General features: G+C 36.5%; 1 pseudogene; it reads left to right on the top strand.

The window, feature by feature from the left end:
- Positions 1-3,714: 3,714 nt before the first annotated feature.
- LOC122891963 lies at positions 3,715-5,109 on the top strand (annotated as a pseudogene).
- The last annotated feature ends 15,718 nt before the right edge of the window (positions 5,110-20,827 follow it).

Below are 20,827 nucleotides of genomic sequence, written 5' to 3' on the forward strand. Positions count from 1 at the left end.
CTTACTTCTAGAACTTCAGTAGAACAGATGTTAAAAACCAGTAAAATGAAGAGCAGGAAAATAAATCACAAATTCAGCTTTTTAATAAAAGGCAGAAACTGAGATACTATTTTTGCTTTGCTTATTGTTTAATTTTGAAATCCTCTAACATTCATTTTCCTTTTGATAGAACACATATTCTCTAAATTCTGGTAACTGGTTCTTTGAATGATTTAGAGGTGTCAAAAAGTTTTTGAGGACAGAATGTGACAGAACAAGTAACTGATGTAGCAGAGAAAAGGAAACTACAAATAAGGACTGCCAACTAAAAAACCTCTTTAGTTTTGCTCTCTGGGAGGATCATCCTTATATTTGTTCTGGAAGATCCCTTTTAAGAAAGTCACAGGGGAGAATTTCTCTTAATATTAGCAACCCCTTCCTATTGTTACAGTGATGGGGACTCTGAGTGAAGGCTTAAAAAAGCAGGTTTTTGGTTTCTAGGGTTTACTAAGTCTAAAATGGCAATCCTATAGGCAGATAGCCAAAGCCAATAAACATCTGACACTGTGAACCTTGGCTCTCCAGGCCAGCATAGATATTCTTGTTTTGTAGCAATAGACTTCAGTATTCTGCCTTTGCCTTAACCCTCAGCTCTTCTGTAAGTGTGAACTCACTATAAGTGTGAAGTGAAGAGTTAAAAACAATATTCTCTTTTCCTCAAGCTGCAACTCAGTATTTTTTCATACATCATTCTTTGTATTAACATACTCATAAATGCATCTACTGAAAATATTAGTTTTGTGTAGATATAGTATATAGTAACAAAACTTCCAAACATCTAGGCAAAGAGAAAGACCAGAAAGTTTTTTATCCGTAAATATTTTATATAAAGGAAAAACAATCAAATTTCTATTATACTTCTTAATAGTTATATTATATCCAAGATGGTAACAGAACAAATATCTTCCAAATGGCAAAGAAAGACACCTGTTCTATCAGTCATCTACTGACACAAAATACCGCTCTAAAACAGAACCTTGAAACCATACTGATTTATTTAAGCTCATCAGTCTGCAAATTGACCAATTAGATTGAACTCTGCTCAGTGATTTTTTTGGTCTTAGTTGGGCCCATCCTTATATATGGGGATCAGTCGGCTATTGGCTAACCTAGAATAGCTAACCTAGGATGGCTTCCTATGGGATAATAGCAATAAGTTTGTTCCAGGAAATGACTGAACACAAGAGCAATAAAACAAGGGCTTTTAAATACTCTACTTGTGTTGTATTTGCTAACATTCTTTTTTTTTTTTCAGCATAACAGTATTCCTTGTTTTTGTACCACACCCAGTGCCCCATGCAATCCATGCCCTCTCTAATACCCACCACCTGGTTCCCCCAACCTCCCACCCTCCACCCCTTCAAACCCTTCAGGTTGTTTTTCAGAGTCCATAGTCTCTCATGGTTCACCTCCCCTTCCAATTTCCCCCAACTCCCTTCTCCTCTCTAACTCCCTTGTCCTCCATGCTATTTGTTATGCTCCACAAATGAGTGAAACCATATGATAATTGACTCTCTCTGCTTGACTTACTTCACTCAACATAATCTCTTCCAGTCCCGTCCATGTTGCTACAAATGTTGGGTATTCATCTAACATTCTGTTTGTCAAAACAAGTCATGTGACCCAAGCCCAGAATCAAACCAGAAGTACATGAAAGACTAAAGATTGAGGGCCTTTTTGCAGTCTACAATATCTATAAATTCAGAGCTTTATACTTTATTTTATTCAAAATAAAGCACAGACATTTTTAAACATTAAAGTACTATTTAATACTCATCATTTGTCTTTAGGAAAGTTACTAGAAAATATTTTTATAACCAGAAGAAAAATGAATCTAAGAAGAATTATAGAATACAACAAATAATGATGAGGAAAAAATGAGTAAAACATTATTAAGTATCAAAATTCATTGATCTTTTTTTTAATCTAAATCTAAAAGTCCAAGTTGTATCAAAATGTAAGTTTGAATAGAGAAAGAAAATGGAAGTGAAATACAAAATGATGTAAAACATATTAAACTTTTATCTTGTGATGAAAGTTTTTCTCTAAACATTTTGAGAAAAAATATATTATTAGTATAATATATATCCTATAGAGGAAAATAGGAAAACAAGGAAAAGTTCATTATTCCAATTAAAGCCAGGATAAAAAATAAGATAACATATAAGTGTAAGACATGAAATAAGATGATTTAAATAGCTACAAAATAGCAGCAATCAAAATAAATATAAATGGATAAACTTTCTTATAACACTGGCTGCTAGAATTTTTAAAAATCAAGGCATGTGCTTTTTATAAGTAACACTGAACCAAACTGATACAAAAAAGTTAAAAAATAAAGTAATGGGAAAAGATAGGACATAAAAATGTTAATGTAAGACTATTGGAATTTTGGAATCAAACAAGACAGAATCAAAGAAAATAATGCTGAGAAATTATAGTAATAAAATTTCCAAACCTAAGATTAATATATATCATGAATATTTCCTCACCTAATAACATGGCTTCCATATAAGTACAGCAAAACTGATAGAACTTATAGGAGAATTTTCGAAATTTATTTTCAGTAGAACAGAGCTTAACCTCTCAAAATATTAAGCAGACAAAAATATCATCACTATAGAGAAAAACTTGATTTAACACTCATTCTTTTTTTTAAACACTGATGAAAGGAACATTTACAATTGACATAATACTAGACTACAAATGAAATGTCAACAATGTCCAACAAATTCCTATTATTCAGCTTATATTTACCATAATATAGAGAAAATGAGAAATCAGCCACTTGAAAGACACCATTCTTTTGAAAGAAATAACATAATTAAGAAATCTATATACTTTTTAAAGTTTCAAAGTTTTGAATAAGAAAAAATTACAAAAACACACATTGAATTTCTATGTCAATAACTGCTTAAAAAAAACATTGTTTTAGGTTCACATAGAAGGCCAGTGTTTAACAATTAATGTTTCAAGTTTTGAAACTTTATATTTTTAAGATTTTATTTATTTATTTGATGGATAGAGATCACAAGTAGGCAGAGAGAGAGAGAGAGAGAAGGAAGCAGGCTCCCTGCTGAGCAGAAAGCCCAATGTGGGGCTTGATCCCAGGACCCTGGGATCATGACCCAAACTGAAGGCAGAAGCTTTAACCCACTGAGCCACCCAGGCACCCCTCAAGTTCTTAAACTTTATGAAGGTTTAAATAAATAAATCTGGGGCGCCTGGGTGGCTCAGTGGGTTAAGCCGCTGCCTTCGGCTCAGGTCATGATCTCAGAGTCCTGGGATCGAGTCCCGCATCGGGCTCTCTGCTCAGCAGGGAGCCTGCTTCCCTCTCTCTCTCTCTGCCTGCCTCTCTGCCTACTTGTGATTTCTCTCTGTCAAATAAATAAATAAAATCTTTAAAAATAAATAAATAAATAAATAAATAAATAAAATAAATAAATCTTCAGAGCTCCATTAAATTCTTACAAACATTCACTGTGCTCATGCAAACCGTCAGTTGTGAACATTTACAAATTAATGCAAACGTTCTGTTCAGCCTTCCTTTCCTGCATCATGTTCCCAGAAATGTTATAAAAGATGTAGTAATAAAATAATAAATATACCTTTTTCGCAACAGGTTTGCTGCCAGAACACAGGTGTCGTGAAAACCACCACTCAACCTAAGCCAGAATGGGGAAGGAAAAGATTCATATCAACATTGCTGTCATCGAACACGTAGATTCGGGCAAGTCTACCACTACTGGTCATCTGATCTACAAATGTGGTGGGATCGACAAAAGAACTATCGAAAAATTTGAGAAGGAGGCTGCTGAGATGGGAAAAGCCTCCTTCAAGTATGCCTGGGTCTTGGATAAACTGAAAGCTGAATGTGAACATGGTATCACCATTGATATCTCCCTGTGGAAATTTGAGACCAGCAAGAATTATGTGACCATCACTGATGCTCCAGGACACAGAGACTTTATCAAAAACATCATTACAGGCACATCTCAGGCTGACTGTGCTGTCCTGATTGTTGCTGCTGGTGTTGGTGAATTTGAAGCAGGTATCTCCAAGAACGAGCAGACCTGTGAGCATGCCCTTCTGGCTTACACACTGGGTGTAAAACAACTAATTGTTGGTATTAACAAAATGGACTCCACTGAGCCACCCTACAGCCAGAAGAGATAGGAGGAAATCGTTAAGGAAGTCAGCACCTACATTAAGAAAATTGGCTACAACCCCGACACAATAACATTTGTGCCAATTTCTGGTTGGAATGGTAACAACATGCTGGAGCCAAGTGCTAACATGCCTTGGTTCAAGGGATGGAAAGTCACCCATAACGATGGGAATGCCAGTGGAACCACACTGCTTGAAGCTCTGGATTGCATTCTGCCACCAACTTGTCCAACTGAAACGCCCTTGCATCTGCCTCTCCAGGACGTCTACAAAATTGGTGGTATTGGTACTGTCCCTGTGGGCCAAGTGGAGACTGGTGTTCTTAATCCTGGCATGGTGGTCACCTTTGCTCCAATGTTACAACTGAAGTCAAGTCTGTTAAAATGCACCGTGAAGCTTTGAGTGAGGCTCTTCCTGGGGACAATGTGGGCTTCAATGTCAAGAATGTATCTGTCAAAGATGTTCATTGTGGCAATGTGACTGGTGACAGCAAACATGACCCACCAATCGAAGCAGCTGGCTTCACAGCTCAGGTGATTATCCTGAACCATCCAGGCCAAATTAGTGCTGGATATGCACCTGTGCTGGATTGTCACACAGCTCACATTGCTTGCAAGTTTGCTGAGCTGAAGGAGAAGATAGATCATCGTTCTAGAAAAAAGCTGGAAGATGGTCTCAAGTTCTTGAAATCTGGTGACATTGCCATTGTTGATATGGTTCCTGGCAAGCCTATGTGTGATGAGAGCTTCTCTGACTATCCTACTCTGGGCCATTTTGCTGTTCGTGACATGAGACAGACGGTTGCAGTGGGTGTCATCAAAGCAGTGGACAAGAAGGCAGCTGGGGCTGGCAAGGTCACCAAGTCTGCCCAGAAAGCTCAGAAGGCTAAATGAATATTATCCCCAATACCTGCCACCCCAGTCTTAATCAGTGATGGAAGAACGGTCTCAAAACTGTTTGTGTCAATTGGCCATTTAAGTTTAATAGTAAAAGTCTGGTTAATGATAACAATGCGTCATAAAACCTTCAGAAGGAAAGGAGAGTGTTTTGTGGACCATTTTTTTTTTCTGTGTGTGTGTGGCAGTTTTAAGTTCTTAGTTTTTAAAATCAGTACTTTTTAATGGAAACAACTTGACCAAAAATCTGTCACAGAATTTTGAGACCCATTAAAGCAAAAGTTTAATGAGAAAATAATAATAATAATAATAATAAATATACAACCTTGCTCTACAATGCAAAAAACTCTCAGCTGAACAGAACATGTATGTGAGGAATTAATGAGATATTTGAAGCACTGAAGAGAGAAATTGTAGCCCAGATTACACAAAATTAGATACATTTTTAGGAGATATGAACCATACCTAAGGTGCTATATAACTGGAAGTAATGGAAATAGGAAACTGATCCAGGATGTGGACTGGAAGTATTGCTTATTGGCAAAAATAAAACAAACTAAAAAAAAAAAAAAAAAAAACCCACAACTTTCTAACTTCTTAAAGCATGTTTTTTAGAAAAACCTTAATGAAAATCATGCTTAATGACATGATGTTAGAAGCATTTCAATTAAACAAGTAGACAAATTTGGCTGCTCTTTGCACTAAGTACAGCATTGTATTAGAGATGTTGGCCCATGAAATAAGAAAGGAAAAGAAATGAAAATGGAAGAGATGAAACTATTGCTATTTGCAGTGATATGATTAGCAATTTAGAAAATCAACAGAAATTTTAGTCTACCAAGGTGGTGAGACAAAAGATCAACACAGAAACTTCTAATTAGAAATTTTAATTATTTCAAAAATTTAACTCATGATAGTAATAAAAAGTACAATGTGCTTAGTGATAAGCCTAACAATAAATTTGTAAAATCAGTAGAAATAAAATTATAAACTTAGGGAGACATTAAAGAAGGCCTAAATAAATGGGGAGATAAATAATATTGAAGAACAAGAAAATGCAATACCTCTTATTATACTTCTGTATTTCAATTGTTCTTTCTTTGATTGTTCTTTTAGTCTACAGAATCTCCATTAAGTGGAGTGCTGTTGTTGTTGTTTTTAGAGAGAGAGATTGAGAGTGCAAATGGGGAAGGAAGGGCAGAGAGAGAGGGAGAGAGAAAATCTTAATTTTGAATCCACTCGGGACTCACTCTCCCAACCCTGAGATTGTGACCTGAGAGCTGAAATCAAGAGTCATATACTTCACCAACTGAGCTACCCAGGTGCTCCTCCATTAAGTTCCGGTATTCTTCAACCACTATGCATTTGCCAATCATTCAAAAATCTTTCATCTCCAGATCTCTCTCTTTAGCTCATTAAATAAATATTTTTTGAGGGGTGCCTGGGTGGCTCAGTGGGTTAAGCCTCTGCCTTCAGCTCATGTCATGATCCCAGGGTCCTGGGATCAAGCCCTGCATCAAGCTCCCTGCTCAGGAAGCCTGCTTCCCCCTCTCTCTCTGCCTGCCTCTCTGCCTACTTGTGATCTCGCTCTGTCAAATAATAAATATATATATGTATATATATATATATACATATATATATATTTTTTTGAGCATCGACTTTCTCTCAGTACTTGAAAAACTTACAAAACATGCTTAACTACACACCTGATACCTACATCTGGGTGTCCTCATATTTAATTTGTTCAAAAGGAAATTCATGAGAGAATCATAAATCAATTAAAATTGTTTGGCTGTAGAGAGAACTTCTAAGTAAGAAGGTTTCTGTTTATTTCACATCAAAGTTATCAGGAAGTAAGTAGTCTAAAACTGAGAAGGTGACCCCGTAATCATCAGACCCCTCACCTTCTTTCATCTTTTTAGTCCACCATCATCAGTGAATGGTTCCCATCCTCATGGTTGCTTTTTTGTCCAAGATGACCACTAGACATCTAGTCATTACATTCACACTCCAGGCCAAATAGAATTGAAGGAGAAAGGAAAGAAGAGCAAAAGCTGTTTTAAAGAACTCTCTCATAATCCAACCCAATAACTTCTACTTAAAGTTACTGATCAGAGTGACATAGCTACTTTTATTTGAAAAGAAGCTTGGAAAAACTATTTACTGAGCCATCCAAAACAATTAAGATTCTACTGATAAAGAAGAAAGAGAAAAATTGGTGTAGGATAAGTAACTGGTATCACAGAAAGTGGTGATAGTCATTGATTCGGGACACTGGAGGCCAAGTATGAAATTGAAACTTACTTTTCACTCTATGTTCTTCTATGCTTTTAAATTTTTTTTTAGATTTATGGGCTATCTATTAAAAATAAATATTTTTCATTGAATTCATTGTCTTTCTTCATGAGCCCACCTGTTCCCCTTAAAAATTGTTTTTCTTTTAGTAAAAGAAATCACCAATCACTGAGTGACCCACACTACACATGCGAATATTATTTTCAATTTTAATTTCAGCCTCCGTATTTATCTCACAAGACACCAAATCAAGTCAATTTTATCACAGAACTGACTCACATATCTAACCTTTTCTCTCCATCCTCATTGCAACTACCTTATTTTAACCTTCAAAATGTCTAGTAGGACTATTGCAATGGCTTATTGTCTGGTCTTTCCCTCATCAATTGTTCCCAATTACTGCCCACCCTCCAGATTGCCACTGGTTATTATTTGAAAACAATTCTAATATGTCACTACTTCTTATAAGTCTGTAACATAGATGCTCATAAATATTCTTTTTTTAGCTTATTGATTAATTTAAAAACCTGCAAAAATGAAACTTTCATGAAACAAAATTAGAAATCAAATATACAGGGATTTCTTTTCAGCATTTCTAGTGACTGGATGAAAAATTTATATTCTTGAATCCCAGATTGCCAATATAAAAATAAAGATACCACACTAACTGACAGGACAACTTGCTAATAACTGCAGAACATATGAAGACTTTGAATTAAACTTCAAAACATTTATTAAGTCACAGGTTTCACTTGTTTAATTACCATTCAGCAATGAACTATTCTCCATGTGCTTTGAGCAGCTATCAAATAGTTGTTTGAATTATACTATAATTTGGCCAGCTATTATTCAGTGGTTTTTACATTAGAATTTTAAATATATATATATATACATATATATATTTTAAACTATATTTGAATATGTATGAAGTCAGGGATCACAGAAATTATACGTTTTAACAGGCTAAGCTTTATTTAAATTTCAGTAACTCAAAGAAGGGTGGGGCAGAAATGTATCTGACATCAAATTTTATGCTTAGTTTGTATTTAAGAAAACACAGCAGGACTGCCTGGATAACTCAGCTGGTTAAACATTTGACACTTGATCTCAGCTAAGGTCTTGATCTCAGGGTCATGAATTCAAGCCTCATATGGGCTCCATGCTGGGTGTGGAGTCTGCTTAAAAAAGGAAAAACAACCACCTAGAAATAAAGTCACCAATAAATTTTAACTCAAATAATTTCAGAATAAAAGACCATAACACGTTGTACACTTACTGTAAGAAATGCATAGCAGCAAAATCAGCAAAACTTTTTTTATTGAAAGAGAATAATAAAACTGAAAACATTTACAATAAAAATGAAAATATGCATGATTTTATAAAGTTGTATAATTGGTCCTTATTCTTCTGAACCTAAAGAGATCTACGAATGACAAAATTGTCATGTTACCCTCCACTATATTAGAAAAGACATCACAGACTCAGACTCTAAAACAAATCTTTCTCACTTACTTTTTAAATTTTAACTTGTTCTTAGTTTTAAGTAGGTTTCATGCTCATAATGAATAGCATAGAGCCAAATGTGGGGTTTGAACTCCCACCTGAAATTGAGACCTGAGCCAAGATCAAGAGTTGGTTGGAAGCTCTACTGACTGAGCCACACAGGTGTGCTGAACCTTTCTCATTTATTAAGAATGGTATTGCATGAAGAAAATAGAGAAGGTACTCACCAACCTGTCGCAAGATAGCTACCATATCTAGAGCCTTAAAACCTCAAAATTACAGCTTTTATTTTATATCTGTGTACAGGATAACACCCCTCAGGAAAAATTGTCTTACAGTCAGTCCTCACTGGTGATGTGTATCTCATCACACTTTCTCAGCCGAGGAGCAGTGCATCTAAGAGAGAAATAACCTGATACTCAGGAGAAGAAAGAATAGTCACAAGTGAGCAAATATCAAAAATCCGTTTCAGAGAGTGCAGGTAGCACACTCTTGGAAAGGGTCAGGGACACCTGGGTAGGTCAGTCTATTAGCACTGATTCTTGATTTCAGCTCAGGTCATAATCTTAGGGTGGTGAGATCGAGCCCCTTGTGGGGGTCCACACTGGGTGTAGAGCCTGTTTGAGATTCTCTCCCTCCCTCCTTCTGCCTTGCCTTCTTACCCTGTACTTGTTCCTCCTCTTTAAAGGGGGGGGCATAGTGTTTGTACAATGAAACATAAGGACTAATCATCATTGGTTTAAACTTTCATTATTTCTCTAACTGAAAGGCTATGTCATGTTTGGTAGCTCTTCTATTTGGAGGGGATCAAAGATCATTTCTTCATCCATACTCTGTGACCACTCAACTCATACATTCATTCCTATGTATACATGAGTTACCGATGTTTTGCTGGGTCTATTAATGTTCATCATGGCAGCAAAAAACACTTGAAGTAGGGTCACCTAGCAGGCTCAGTAAGTAGAGCATGTGACACTTGATCTCAGGATCCTAAGTTCAAGCTCCACATGTAGAGTTTTCTTTAAAAAAATAAAAAAGACTCTTGAAGTAGAAGAACACAGAAAGTCAGTCCTTAAACTCTCCCAGTCCATATCATAAGCCATAAGTTTATTTGCAAGAATCTCCATGTGGTTCCCCAGTATTTTCTCTGTGCTTTCGTTGAGTCTATGCAGATGCCAACAGGTATGCTCTTTCCCCTCTAGACTACAGTTGCCACAAGGAACTGAAAATCTGGAAAGTTCTCACTTAAGTTTAATGGGAAAAATTTATTCAGCCAATGGATAAAATGATTAAAAATTTTTTACAATAACTATCAGAGTCTGAATAATGTTTGATCCTATTTGCAATTTAATTTAAAATATTTAATATTTATATAAAATAATATTTATAAAGATTTAATTTAAAAAATTTCAACATTTTACCTATGACGTAAGACTTATAATTTACAGCAATTACAACTTACAGCAATTACATTACTAGGTATATACCCCAAAGATATAAATGTACTGATCTGAAGGGGCACCTGCAACCCAATGTTTATAGCAGCAATGTCCACAATAGCCAAACTATGGAAAGAACTCTGAGACCAATCCACAGATGAATGGATAAAGAAGATGTGGTACATATATACAATGGAATATTACTTGGCCATCAAAAAATGAAATCTTGCCATTTGCAATGACATGGATGGAACTAGAGAATGTTATATTATGTGAAATAAGTCAATCAGAGAAAGACAATTATCATAGGACTTAACTCATACGTGGAATATAAGAAACAAAACAGGATCAGAGAGGAAGGGAGGGAAAAATAAAACAAGATGAAATCAGAGAGGGAGACAAACCATAAGAGACTCTTAATCACAGGAAACAAACTGAGAGTTGCTAGAGGGGAGATGGGTGAGGGGATGAGGGTCACTGGGTGATGGACATTAAGAAGGGCATGTGATGTAATGAGCATCGGGTATTATATAAGACTGATGAATCACCAAACGCTTCCTCTGAAACTAATAATACATTATATATTAATTAATTGAAATTAAATTTTAGAAAAGAATATTAATATCAAAAAAGATTGCAACTACTTAATTGAATTTTCTTTATAAACACTTTGCTCATCAACTATAACCTCCATAAGTATTAAATAGTACTAACATATCTAATAAATTAAATTTTAAATAAATTGTTTCTGAATTTCTCTTATTTTTATTTGAAACATAAACTTTAAAAGATTTCAACTTAAGATCACGAGTCTCACTCAACTACTTAATCGGGTATTTCAAGTTAGAATTATAAGGCTGTGACTCTATTTGGCCAAGTTCTCTTTCAAATGACAAGTAATGGTGGTAATAACAAACACATGCTATCGCGTGTTAACATGCCAAATACAGTACATAAGACTATAACAAATACGTACAAATACGTACTAAAAAGAAATTTTAGCACAAATATAAATATTACAGTTTGATTGTTTTAACCCTTCTCTACTTAATGTTAAATCTTTCCTCAGCTAGGGAAAGCACATCTACTAATGAATCTAGTTTTCACCTAGGAAATCAAAGTTATGTACTTCCAGAGAGTTTAGCAAGAAGAGATGCAGGCATCCAAAGCAATTCTTCTCAGCACCAACAAAGAAAACTATGATATCATCCCAAATAATTTAGAGTTACCTTCTCAGCATAACTAAAACCATCACTAACCAAAAATTAGAATAAGACCCTGGTGAGATCATTGTTGTTGACCCTCTCAGAATTCACTAAACTCTATGTTTTAACTGGCTACATCACAAACATCACATTTGAGAGGACAAATAAGGAAAAGAAGTTAGACTGATGGGTCTCAGGACCATATCCTTGGATTCAGAGTTATATATGTACTCTGATTCTTTTGTCTGTAGCCAGAAATCTGTAATTGTGGTCCATCACCTGATTGGATTTTGGACTCTAATGATTAGTAAATCTTTTCTCCTTCTAACTCTAAAGATGGTAAAAAGTCTCCTTGAACAAGAGATTAAACATTCAAATGTTAGAAGAATCTCAGGACCCAGTCCTTTTATGCTCTATCTAAACCTGAAAAATAGTAGTACTGTAAAAACACCTTGGTCATCGAAAAAATGAGTGACCGAATAAACCTCAACATGTAACAAGAATATAAGTGCACTCTTGTTTTCCTGTTGCCACGGAAACTATTGGAAAATATAATTAAGAAATGAAATCTTCTGTCTTCTATCCTCTCTCTAAAGGTAAGAGAGAAAGAAAGTACTTTTATGACCGAATACACATTAAACCAGAACGTGATACACATCACAAGAATCCCATTAAGAGTTTGCAAAGAAAGAAAGAAATCTCATAGTTTCACGGAGCCAAGCAGACAGAACTCATTACACATGTGTTTTCAAAATAAACAATAACAAGCCCTCAAGGAAGAAAACTTGACAGTACCATTTTTCACACATAGTTCATCCTAAATTTGCTTGGTAATGCAAGTGACCAACTGTATAAGCTAATTGACTTTATCCAAAGAAGAAACTACTTCTCATATATTTATGACAGGAGGTGTTGTTGCAACTTTGAGTAAGGCATCCAAAAGTAAGTCCGTGTCCTTCCATGGAAACAGTAAGAGGGGAGGGCTATCTCTCTTAATGTTATATTTCAAAGAGATGGCTACTAGATCCTTGTAAAAGACCTTCTCAGTTCCTTAAGGCTTATAAAAGTCCTACCTCATCCTCAAAAGGATTAATTTACATTTCAAAGAGAGGAGAAAGTACTTACTGTTAGAATTTTCTTTCTTTCTTTTTTTTTACAGTTAGAATTTTTAAAGTAAACATTCTAAGAAAAAGGAACAGAAGGAAATCTCTTCCTTTATTTTCAGTAGAGAATTAAGCTTCTTATTTTTAATTTCCATTTGTCCTTATAGAACATAAGACCCTTCGAGATTTTTCAATGAAATGTTATTGGCATTTTAAGTGGGATCGTTCTAGCTAGTATAGGACTGTCAGATGTAATGCTGAACTTGTCCTAGGCAATAAATACTTGTAAAGCCCAAGTTCTGAACTACTCCTAACCTCCACCCAGATGCTTCCACCATGTAAAGTGCCAACCCATTAAGGACCACTGTTAGGTCCCTCTTCTTCTGCCTCTGACATTATGTAATACCACTCTTTTGCCAAGCACATATAAGCCATCCATCTCTGGGATACCAAGGACACCTCCATCAGATTCATCAGTGCAAGATTACTAAATTCCTGTTCTATAAATGATGGGTTTAAAACACCCAGAGTATCTTTTTATTTTATTTTATTTATTTATTTGACAGAGTGATCACAAGGCAGAGAGGCAAGCAGAGAGAGAGAGGCGGAAGCAGGCTCCCTGCTGAGCAGAGAGCCAGATGTGGGGCTCAATCCCAGGACCCTGAAATCATAACTCTAGCGGAAGGCAGAGGCTTAACCCACTGAGCCACCCAGGTGCCCCACCCAAAGTACCTTTTAAAGGAGGAGATCTTCTGTAACAGAGCTGTTCTCTAAACTACACCAAAGACTCCTTCCCAGGGGTAGTCTTTTTTACTGAAAGAAACTCCTCCATGGACCAAAGCTTCATTAATTAGAAATAAACCAAATGGGAGTAACTTTTCCTTGAGTAAACCTGTATTGCTACAGGCCAGAGGGAAGAGAACTATTCATATTAGAAGTAAAGAACCCTTTTATAGCAGGAGGCAGTGTATAGAAATGGACACTTACATGTGTATAACTAAACAATTCTTGCACGTTTTTAGATAATCTTTCATTTTTGCAGAGTAAAGCGTGTATTCCCCTTCAAAAGTCCCTGAACTCTGTGATTTACTCTGGTATATTACACAAATTTTTTGAACTAGACACTTTGTTCAGAGATCTCAGGGTCTCAGGAATATTGGTCTATTTGGAAAAGTAAAAGTATCCTCTGAATAAATAGTTTTTAAAAGATTTAACTGAGAACATGAAAGATTGTAGCTGATTAATTAAGACAATGGTGGCTTGGACCAGTGGTGGTGGTGGTGGAAAAAAGTGGAAAGAGGAAAAAGAATTAGAGAAACATGGATGAAATACACAACTTTTGTGACCAGTTGGATATGGATTCTATCTAGAGGACGACAGAGGTTTGTGAATATTTTCTTTTTTTTTTCCCATTTTTTAAAATTTTTTATTTTTTTTAATAAACATATACTTTTATCCCCAGGGGTACAGGTCTGTGAATCACCAGGTTTACACACTTCACAGCACTCACCATAGCACATACCCTCTCAAATGACCATAACCCACCCCCCTTTTCCCAACCCTCCTCCCCCCAGCAACAATCAGTTTGTTTTGTGAGATTAAGAGTCACTTATGATTTGTCTCCCTCCTGATCCCATCTTGTTTCATTTATTCTTCTCCTACCCCCTTAACCCCCCATGTTGCACCTCCACTTCCTCATATCAGGGAGATCATATGATAGTTGTGTTTCTCCGCTTGACTTATTTCGCTAAGCATGATACCCTCTAGTTCCATCCACATTGTCGCAAATGGCAAGATTTCATTTCTTTTGATGGCTGCATAATATCCCATTGTGTATATATACCACATCTTCTTTATCCATTCATCTGTTGATGGACATCTAGGTTCTTTCCATAATTTGGCTATTGTAGACATTGCTGCTATAAACACTCGGGTGTACGTGCCCCTTCAGATCACTATGTTTGTATTTTTAGGGTAAATACCCAGTAGTGCTATTGCTGGGTCATAGGGCAGTTCTATTTTCAACATTTTGAGGAACCTCCATGTTGTTTTCCAGAGTGGTTGCACCAGCTTGCATTCCCACCAATAGTGTAGGAGGGTTCGCCTTTCTCCGCATCCTCGCCAGCATCTGTCATTTCCTGACTTGTTAATTTTAGCCATTCTAACTTGTGTGAGGTGATATCTCATTGTGGTTTTGATTTGTACTTCCCCGATGCCGAGTGATATGGTGCACTTTTTCATGTGTCTATTGGCCATCAGGATGTCTTCTTTGCAGAAATGTCCGTTCATGTCCTCTGCCCATTTCTTGATTGGATTATTTGTTCTTTGGGTGTTGAGTTTGCTAAGTTCTTTATAGATTTTGGACACTAGTCCTTTATCTGATATGTCGTTTGCAAATATCTTCTCCCATTCTGTCAGTTGTCTTTTGGTTTTGTTCACTGTTTCCTTTGCTGTGCAAAAGCTTTGATCTTGATAAAATCCCAATAGTTCATTTTTGCCCTTGCTTCTTTTGTCTTTGGTGATGTTCCTAGGAAGAAGTTGCTGCGGTTGAGGTCCAAGAGGTTGCTGCCTGTGTTCTCCTCAAGGATTTTTTTTTCTCCCAATTTATTTATTTTCAGAAAAACAGTATTCATTATTTTTTCACCACACCCAGTGCTCCATGCAAGCTGTGCCCTCTATAATACCCACCACCTGGTACCCCAACCTCCCACCCCCCCGCCACTTCAAACCCCTCAGACAAGGATTTTGATGGATTCCTTTCTCACATTGACGTCCTTCATCCATGTTGAGTCTATTTTTGTGTGTGGTATAAGGGAATAATCCAATTTCATTTTTCTGCATGTGGCTGTCCAATTTTCCCAACACCATTTATTGAAGAGGCTGTCTTTTTTCCACTGGACATTCTTTCCTGCTTTGTCAAAGATTAGTTGATCATAGAGTTGAGGGACTATTTCTGGGATCTCTATTCTGTTCCATTGATCTATGTGTCTGTTTTTGTGCCAGTACCATGCTGTCTTGATGATGACAGCTTTCAGAGTTTGAAGTCTGAAATTGAGATGCCACCAACTTTGGGTTTCTTTTTCAATATTCCTTTGGCTATTCGAGGTCTTTTCTGATTCCATATAAATTTTAGGATTGTTTGTTCTATTTCTTTGAAAAAAATGGAATAGATTTTGACAGGGATTGCATTAAATGTGTATATTGCTTTAGGCAGCATAGACATTTTCACAATATTTGTTCTTCCAATCCAGAAGCATGGAATATTTTTCCATTTCTTTGTGTCTTCCTCAATTTCTTTCATGAGTACTTTATAGTTTTCTGAGTATAGATTCTTCGCCTCTTTGGTTAGGTTTATTCCTAGGTATCTTATGGTTTTGGGTGCAACTGAAAATGGGATTGGTTCCTTAATTTCTCTTTCTTCTGTCTTGTTGTTGGTATAGAGAAATGCAACTGATTTCTGTGCATTGATTTTATATCCTTATGCTTTACTGAATTCCTGTACAAGTTCTAGCAGTTTTGTAGTGGAGTCTTTTGGGTTTTCCACATATAATATCAAATCATCTGCAAAGAGTGATAGTTTGACTTCTTCTTTGCTGACTTGAATGACTTTAAGTTTTTTTTGTTGTCTGATTGCTGAGGCTAGGACTTCTAGTACTATGTTGAACAGCAGTGGCGAAAACGGATATCCTTGCCATGTTCCTGACCTTAACGGAAAAGCTTTCAATTTTTCTCCATTGAGAATGATATTTGCAGCGGGTTTTTCATAGATGGCTTTGATAATATTGAGGTACTTGCCCTCTATCCCTACACTTTGGAGAGTTTTAATCAGGAAGGGACGTTGTACTTTGTCAAATGCTTTTTCAGCATCTACTGAGAGTATCATATGGTTCTTGTTCTTTCTTTTATTGGTGTGTTGTATCACATTGATTGATTTGGGGATGTTGAACCAACCTTGCAGCCCTGGAATAAATCCCACTTGGTCGTGGTGAATAATCCTTTTAATGTACTGTTGAATCCTATTGGCTAGTATATTGGTGAGAATTTTCGCATCTGTGTTCATCAAGGATATTGGTCTTTAGCTCTCTTTTTTGATGGGATCCTTGTCTGGTTTTGGGATCAAGGTGATGCTGGCCTCATAAAATGAGTTTGGAAGTTTTCCTTCCATTTCTATTTTTTGGAACAGTTTCAGGAGAATAGGAATTAGTTCTTCTTTAAATGTTTGGTAGAATTCCCCCGGGAAGCCGTCTGGCCCTGGGCTTTTGTTTGTTTGGAGATTTTTAATGACTGTTTCAATCTCCTTACTGGTTATGGGTCTGTTCAGGCTTTCTATTTCTTCCTGGTTCAGTGGTGGTAGTTTATATGTTTCTAGGAATGCATCCATTTCTTCCAGATTGTCAAATTTGTTGGCGTAGAGTTGCTCATAGTATGTTCTTATAATAGTTTGTATTTCTTTGGTGTTAGTTGTGATCTCTCCTCTTTCATTCAAGATTTTATTTATTTGGGTCCTTTCTCTTTTCTTTTTGATAAGTCTGGCCAGGGGTTTATCAATTTTATTAATTCTTTCAAAGAACCAGCTCCTAGTTTTGTTGATTTGCTCTATTGTTTTTTTAGTTTCTATTTCATTGATTTCTGCTCTGATCTTTATGATTTCTCTTCTCCTGCTGGGCTTAGGGTTTCTTTCTTGTTCTTTCTCCAGCTCCTTTAGGTGTAGGGTTAGGTTGTGTACCTGAGACCTTTCTTGTTTCTTGAGAAAGGCTTGTACCGCTATATATTTTCCTCTCAGGACTGCTTTTGTTGTGTCCCACAGATTTTGAACCGTTGTATTTTCATTATCATTTGTTTCCATGATATTTTTCAATTCTTCTTTAATTTCCTGGCTGACCCATTCATTCTTTAGAAGGATGCTATTTAGTCTCCATGTTTTGGGGTTCTTTCCAAACTTCATCTTGTGGTTGAGTTCTAGCTTCAGAGGACTGTGGTCTGAAAATATGCAGGGAATGATCCCAATCTTTTGATACCAGTTGAGTCCTGATTTAGGACCGAGGATGTGATCTATTCTGGAGACTGTTCCATGTGCACTAGAGAAGAATGTGTATTCTGTTGCTTTGGGATGAAATGTTCTAAATATATCTGTGATGTCCATCTGGTCCAGTGTGTCTTTTAAGGCCTTTATTTCCTTGCTGATCTTTTGCTTGGATGATCTGTCCATTTCAGTGAGGAGAGTGTTAAAGTCCCCTACTATTATTGTATTATTGTCAATGTGTTTCTTTGATTTTGTTATTAATTGTTTTATATAGTTTGCTGCTCCCATGTTAGGGGCATAGATATTTAAAATTGTTAGGTCTTCTTGTTGGACAGACCTTTGAGTATGATATAGTGTTTTTCCTCATCTCTTATTACAGTCTTTGGCTTAAAATCTAATTGATCTGACATAAGGATTGCCACCCCAGCTTTCTTCTGATGTCCATTAGCATGGTACATTGTTTTCCACCGCCTCACTTTAAATCTGGAGGTGTCTTCTGGTCTAAAATGAGTTTCTTGTAGGCAGCATATTGATGGGTTTTGTTTTTTTATCCATTCTGATACCCTGTGTCTTTTGATTGGGGCATTGAGCCCATTAACATTCAGGGTAACTATTGAGAGATATGAATTTAGTGCCATTGTATTGCCTGTAAGGTGACTGTTACTGTATATTGTCTCTGTTCCTTTCTGATCCACTACTTCTAGGGTCTCTCTTTGCTTAGAGGACTGCTTTCAATATTTCCTGTAGAGCTGGTTTGTTGTTTGCGAATTCTTTCAGTTTTTGTTTGTCCTGGAAGATTTTTATCTCTCCTTCTATTTTCAATGATAACCTAGCTGGATATAGTATTCTTGGCTGCATGTTTTTCTCATTTAGTGCTCTGAATATATCATTCCAGCTTTTTCTGGCCTGCCAGGTCTCTGTGGTTAGGTCCGCTGCCAATCTAATGTTTTTACCCTTGTATGTTACAGACTTCTCTTCCTGGGCTATTTTCAGAATTTTCTCTTTGTCGCTAAGACTTGTAAATTTTACTAGCAAGTGATGAGGTGTGGACCTATTTTTATTGATTTTGAGAGGTGTTCTTAGCATCTTTTGGATTTTGATGTTTGTTCCCTTTGCCATACTAGGGAAATTCTCTACAATAATTCTTTCCAATATACCTTCTGCTCCCCTCTCTCTTTCTTCTTCTGGAATCACAATTATTCTAATGTTGTGTCACCTTATGGTGTCACTTATCTCTCAAATTCTCTCCTCGTGGTCCGGTATTTGTCTCTCTTTTGCTCAGCTTCTGTATTCTCTGTCATTTGGTCTTCTATGTCACTAATTCTTTCTTCTGCCTCATTTATCCTAGCAGTAAGTGCTTCCATTTTTTATTGCACCTCATTAATAGCTTTTTTGATTTCAACTTGGTTAGATTTTAGTTCTTTTATTTCTCCAGAAAGGGCTTTTATATCTCTGGAGAGGGTTTCTCTAATATCTTCCATGCCTTTTTCAAGCCTGGCTAGAACCTTGAGAATTGTCATTTTGAACTCTAGATCTGACATACTACCAATGTCTGTATTGATTAGGTCCCTAGATGAAATGGATGCATTTTTGGAAAAATACAAACTACCAAAATTGAACCAGGAATAAATCGACAACCTGAATAGACTGATATCTAATAACGAGATTGAAGCAGTGATCAAAAACCTCCCAAAAAACAAGAGCCCAGGACCTGACGGATTCCCTGGAGAATTCTACCAAACCTTCAAAGAAGAAATAATACCTATTCTCCTGAAGCTGTTTCAAAAAATTGAAGCAGAAGGAAAACTTCCAGACTCTTTCTATGAAGCCAGCATTACCCCGATCCCCAAACCAGGCAAAGAACCTACCAAAAAGGAGAATTTTAGACCAATATCACTGATGAATATGGATGCTAAGATTCTCAACAAGATCCTAGCCAACAGAATCCAACAGCACATTAAAAAGATTATCCACCATGATCAGGTGGGATTCATCCCTGGGGTACAAGGATGGTTCAACATTCGCAAATCAATCAATGTGATACAACCAATTAATATGAGAAGAGAGAAGAACCACATGGTCCTCTCAATTGATGCAGAAAAAGCATTTGACAAAATCCAACATCCGTTCCTGATTAAAACGCTTCAAAGTATAGGGATAGAGGGAACATTCCTGAACCTCATCAAATCTATCTATGAAAGACCCACAGCAAATATCAACCTCAATGGGAAAAAGCTTGCAGCCTTCCTGTTGAGATCAGGAACAAGACAAGGATGCCCACTTTCACCACTCTTGTTCAACATAGTATTAGAAGTCCTAGCAACAGCAATCAGACAACAAAGAGAAATAAAAGGTATCCAAATTGGTAATGAAGAAGTCAAACTCTCTCTCTTCTCAGATGACATGATTCTTTATATGGAAAACCCAAAAGACTCCACCCCCAAACTACTAGAACTCATACAGCAATTCAGCAACGTGGCAGGATACAAAGTCAATGTGCAGAAACCAGTGGCTTTCTTATACACTAACAATGAAAATACAGAAAGGGAAATTAGAGAATCGATTCCATTTACTATAGCACCAAGAACCATAAGATACCTGGGAATAAACCTAACCAAAGAGGTAAAGGATCTGTACTCGAGGAACTACAGAACACTCATGAAAGAAATTGAAGAAGACACAAATAGATGGAAGACCATTCCATGCCCTTGGATCGGAAGAATAAACATTGTTAAAATGTCTATACTGCCTAGAGCAATATATACTTTTAATGCCATTCCGATGAAAATTCCACCAGCATTCTTCAAAGAGCTGGAGAAAATAATCCAAAAATTTGTATGGAATCAGAAGAGACCCTGAATCGCTAAGGAAATGTTGAAAAACAAAAATAAAGCTGGGGGCATCACGTTACCTGATTTCAAGCATTATTACAAAGCTGTGATCACCAAGACAGCATGGTTCTGGCATAAAAACAGACACATAGACCAGTGGAACAGAGTAGAGAGCCCAGATATGGACCCTCAACTCTATGGTCAATTAATCTTTGACAAAACAGGTAAAAATATACAGTGGAAAAAAGACAATCTCTTCAATAAGGTGCTGGGAAAACTGGACAGCTATATGTAAAAGAATGAAAATCGACCATTCTCTTACACTG

This window comes from Neovison vison, chromosome 12, assembly GCF_020171115.1.
Source record: "Neovison vison isolate M4711 chromosome 12, ASM_NN_V1, whole genome shotgun sequence".
NCBI lineage: Eukaryota > Metazoa > Chordata > Mammalia > Carnivora > Mustelidae > Neogale > Neogale vison.